Genomic DNA, 5488 nt, shown 5'->3' with positions numbered 1-5488 from the left:
AGTGTGAGAGTCCAGTCCATAGTGGATCTAACATAATAGTGTGAGAGTCCAGTCCATAGTGGATCTAACATAATAGTGTGAGAGTCCAGTCCATAGTGGATCTAGCATAATATTGTGAGAGTCCAGTCCATAGTGGATCTAGTTAATAGTGTGAGAGTCCAGTCCATAGTGGATCTAACATAATAGTGTGAGAGTCCAGTCCATAGTGGATCTAGCATAATAGTGTGAGAGTCCAGTCCATAGTGGATCTAACATAATAGTGTGAGAGTCCAGTCCATAGTGGATCTAACATAATAGTGTGAGAGTCCAGTCCATAGTGGATCTAGCATAATATTGTGAGAGTCCAGTCCATAGTGGATCTAGTTAATAGTGTGAGAGTCCAGTCCATAGTGGATCTAGTTAATAGTGTGAGAGTCCAGTCCATAGTGGATCTAACATAATAGTGTGAGAGTCCAGTCCATAGTGGATCTAACATAATAGTGTGAGAGTCCAGCCCATAGTGGATCTAACATAATAGTGTGAGAGTCCAGTCCATAGTGGATCTAGTTAATAGTGTGAGAGTCCAGTCCATAGTGGATCTAACATAATAGTGTGAGAGTCCAGTCCATAGTGGATCTAACATAATAGTGTGAGAGTCCAGTCCATAGTGGATCTAACATAATAGTGTGAGAGTCCAGTCCATAGTGGATCTAACATAATAGTGTGAGAGTCCAGCCCATAGTGGATCTAACATAATAGTGGGAGAGTCCAGTCCATAGTGGATCTAACATAATAGTGTGAGAGTCCAGTCCATAGTGGATCTAGCATAATATTGTGAGAGTCCAGTCCATAGTGGATCTAGTTAATAGTGTGAGAGTCCAGTCCATAGTGGATCTAACATAATAGTGTGAGAGTCCAGTCCATAGTGGATCTAGCATAATAGTGTGAGAGTCCAGTCCATAGTGGATCTAACATAATAGTGTGAGAGTCCAGTCCATAGTGGATCTAACATAATAGTGTGAGAGTCCAGTCCATAGTGGATCTAACATAATAGTGTGAGAGTCCAGTCCATAGTGGATCTAACATAATAGTGTGAGAGTCCAGTCCATAGTGGATCTAGCATAATATTGTGAGAGTCCAGTCCATAGTGGATCTAGTTAATAGTGTGAGAGTCCAGTCCATAGTGGATCTAACATAATAGTGTGAGAGTCCAGTCCATAGTGGATCTAGCATAATAGTGTGAGAGTCCAGTCCATAGTGGATCTAACATAATAGTGTGAGAGTCCAGTCCATAGTGGATCTAGCATAATATTGTGAGAGTCCAGTCCATAGTGGATCTAGTTAATAGTGTGAGAGTCCAGTCCATAGTGGATCTAACATAATAGTGTGAGAGTCCAGTCCATAGTGGATCTAACATAATAGTGAGAGTCCAGTCCATAGTGGATCTAACATAATTGTGTGCGAGTCCAGTCCATAGTGGATCTAGTTAATAGTGTGAGAGTCCAGTCCATAGTGGATCTAACATAATAGTGTGCGAGTCCAGTCCATAGTGGATCTAACATAATAGTGTGAGAGTCCAGTCCATAGTGGATCTAACATAATAATGTGCGAGTCCAGTCCATAGTGGATCTAGTTAATAGTGTGAGAGTCCAGTCCATAGTGGATCTAACATAATGGTGGGAGAGTCCAGTCCATAGTGGATCTAGTTAATAGTGTGAGAGTGCAAAAAAAATGAACCTGTGTAATATTATCATGAAGCCTGCGAGGACTTTGGTATCTACGATGTGGCCCACGATGAAAATGAGTTTGACACACTTGGCCTTATGCGGGGGTCAGCAACCCACGGCTCTTTAGTGCCGCCCTAGTGGCTCCCTGGAGCATTTTTAAAAAAAGTATTGAAAGTGGAAAAAGATGAGGGAAAATATATATATATTTTTAGTACGTTTTTTATTTGAGGACAAACACGACACAAACCTTGTCAGAAAGCCCAGTTTAATATGTTTGTGTGTATGCTTCACTGATGACAGCATTTGGTGAACATCGTTTTGTCCTACTAATTTCGGCGGTTCTTGAACTCACCGTAGTGTGGGCTGTGACGCAACACTTTATTTACATGTAAAATCTTCCACTCCTTCGTCTCATTTTGTCCACCAAAAGTTTTATGCTGTGCGTGAATGCACAAAGGTGCGCTTTGTTGATGTTATTGACTTGTTGGAGTGCTAATCAGGCATATTTGGTCAGTGCATGACTGCAAGCTAATCAGTGCTACCATGCTATTTAGGCTAGCTGTATGTACATATTGCATCATTATGCCTCATTTGTATTTATATTTGAGCTCATTTAATATCCTTTACTTTTATCCTCTTTGTATATCATTTATATTTGCATGTCTCATGACACATTATCTGTATGTAATATTTTACAGGCGCCATTTGGAAACAATTATGGCATGTAAATAAACATTTATTAAATATTTCTGTGAAAATAACTAATTTCACAACGTACAGTCGCGATCAAAAGTTTGCATACACTTGTAAAGAACATAATGTCATGGCTGTCTTGAGTTACCCAATCATTTCTACAACTCTTATTTTTTGTGATAGAGTGATCGGAGCACATACTTGTTGGTCACCAAAAAACATTCATGAAGTTTGGTTCTTTTATGAATTTATTATGGGTCTACTGAAAATGTGAGCAAATCTGCTGGGTCAAAAGTATACATACAGCAATGTTAAATAAAATTTTTGTTTCATCTGACATCACAAGGACAAAGATAAGACCTTCTGGAGGAAAGTTCTGTGGTCAGATGAAACAAAAATTGAGCTATTTGGCCGCAATACCCAGCAATATGTTTGGAGGAGAAAAGGTGAGGCCTTTAATCCCAGGAACACAATTCCTACTGTCAAGCATGGTGGTGGTAGTATTATGCTCTGGGCCTGTTTTGCTGCCAATGGAACTGGTGCTTTAAATGGGAGAATGAAAAAGGAGGATTACCTCCAAATTCTTCAAGATTACCTAAAATCATCAGCCCGGAAGTTGGGTCTTGGGCGCAGTTGGGTGTTCCAACAGTACAATGACCCTAAACCAGTGGTTCTTAACCTTGTTGGAGGTACCGAACCCCACCAGTTTCATATGCGCATTCACCGAACACTTCTTTAGTGAAAAAATAAAAAAACTTTTTTTTCAGATTCAAGACAAAGTTATATGTTTTTGGTAACACTTTAGTATGGGGAACACATTCTAAGTAATAACAACTTAATTTAGAGTTATTTGGTTAGGGTTAGGGCCAGGGTTAGAGGGTTAGGGTTATAATAAGGCCATGCCGAATAAGGCATTAATAAGTACTTAATAATGACTAGTTAAGAGCCAATATGTTACTAATTTGCATGTTAATAAGCAACTAATTAATGGTGAATATGTTCCCCATACTAAAGTGTTACCATGTTTTTTTACTGGTGCACAAAATGAACCGTGCATGAACATCACCTTGTTCAAACAACACAACCAACACAGTGCATAAACTCACAACAAATTACACACCTGCAAATCAGTGTGACTTCTGCTGTTGCCGTATCCGTAATACGCCGATAGGGAGAAGTTTTTATTTACACGATGAGTCGGGTGTGTCTTGACCTCCGCCGAACCCCATGAGGCAGACTCACCGAACCCCTAAGGTTCGATCGAACGCAGGTTAAGAACCACTGCCCTAAACACACGTCAAAAGTGGTAAAGGAATGGCTAAATCAGGCTAGAATGAAGGTTTTAGAATGGCCTTCCCAAAGTCCTGATTTAAATATGTGGACAATGCTGAAGAAACAAGTCCATGTCAGAAAACCAACAAATTTAGCTGAACTGCACCAATTTTGTCAAGAGGAGTGGTCAACAATTCAAGCAGAAGCTTGTGGATGGCTACCAAAAGTGCCTTATTGCAGTGAAACTTGCCAAGGGACATGTAACCAAATATTACATTTAAAGCTTTACATGGACTGGCACCTCAGTATATCTCAGACCTCATCCAAATTTACGCTCCTGCGCGCACTCTGAGGTCGGAGAGCCAGCTCCAGCTCGTGGTGCCCAAGACCAGACTTAAAACCAGGGGAGACAGGGGCTTTCTCTGTGGTCGGCCCTAAGCTCTGGAACACTCTGCCCGTCCATGTTCCAACTGCTCCCACAGTGGAGTGTTTTAAGTCTCGTCTTAAGACCCACTTTTATTCTTTGGCTTTTAACACTACGTGAGTGGTGTGGTCCTCTGTCCTCAGTTGTCCTCGGTGGGTTTTTTTTAAATTTTGATTTCTATTTACTGTTTTAATTGGTTTTACCCTTTAAAATCGTTTTAATCATATTTATTTTTATATTGTTTTTATATTGGTTTTATACGGAGCCCCTAAAGAGACATGGGGGATTTTTTTTTTTAATAATTTTTTTTTTTTTTTTTAGACATGTATCTCGTGCGCACGAGAAACTTTTTATAAAGTTATAAAAGTTCTAAACATTTTTTTTTAAATTTATAATTTATTTATTTTATTTTATTTTTTAGACATGTATCTCCTGCGCATGAGAAAGTTTCTCGTGCGCACGAAATACATGTCTAAAAAAAAAAAAAAAAAAAAATTTTTTTTTTCAGACATGTATCTTGTGCGCACAAGAAACTATCTCGTGCGCACAAGAAACTTTCTCGTGCGCACGAGATACATGTCTAAAAAAAAAAAAAATTATACATTTTTTAAATTTTTTTATAACTTTATAAAAAGTTTCTCGTGCGCACGAGAAACTTTTTATAAAGTTATAAAAGTTATATACATTTTTTTTTTAAAATGTACAATTCATTTATTTTATTTTATTTTTTAGACATGTATCTCCTGCGCACGAGATACATGTCTAAAAAAAAAAAAAAAATTATACATTTTTTAATTTTTTTTTTTAGACATGTATCTCGTGCGCACAAGAAACTATCTTGTGCGCACAAGAAACTTTCTCGTGCGCACGAGATACATGTCTAAAAAAAAAAAAAAATTATACATTTTTTAATTTTTTTTATAACTTTATAAAAAGTTTCTCGTGCGCACGAGAAACTTTTTATAAAGTTATAAAAGTTATATACATTTTTTTTAAAAAATGTACAAGTTATTTATTTTATTTGATTTTTTAGACATGTATCTCCTGCGCACGAGATACATGTCTAAAAAAAAAATAAAAAAATAATACATTTTTAAAAATTTTTTATAACTTTATAAAAAGCACGAAACGTTCTCGTTTTTTGTAGTTTCTGGTGCGCACGAGATACATGTCTAAAAAAACCCAAATAAATAAATTATTTAAAAAAATAATTCCCCCATGTCCCATTAGGGGCTACGTAGTTTTAGATGTATTATTTTTTTGTTTGTGTTCAGTCATTGGTGGAGCTAAGGATACTATTTGAATATTGTTTTTAATATTGTTGTGCAGCACTTTGGAAACATTTCTGTTGTTTAAATGTGCTATATTAATAAAGTGGATTGGATTGGATTGG

The sequence above is a fragment of the Entelurus aequoreus genome, linkage group LG25 (genome assembly GCF_033978785.1).
Source record: "Entelurus aequoreus isolate RoL-2023_Sb linkage group LG25, RoL_Eaeq_v1.1, whole genome shotgun sequence".
Classification (NCBI taxonomy): Eukaryota; Metazoa; Chordata; class Actinopteri; order Syngnathiformes; family Syngnathidae; genus Entelurus; species Entelurus aequoreus.
The sequence above is the reverse complement of the archived record's forward strand: the minus strand, read 5'-3'. Positions refer to the sequence as shown.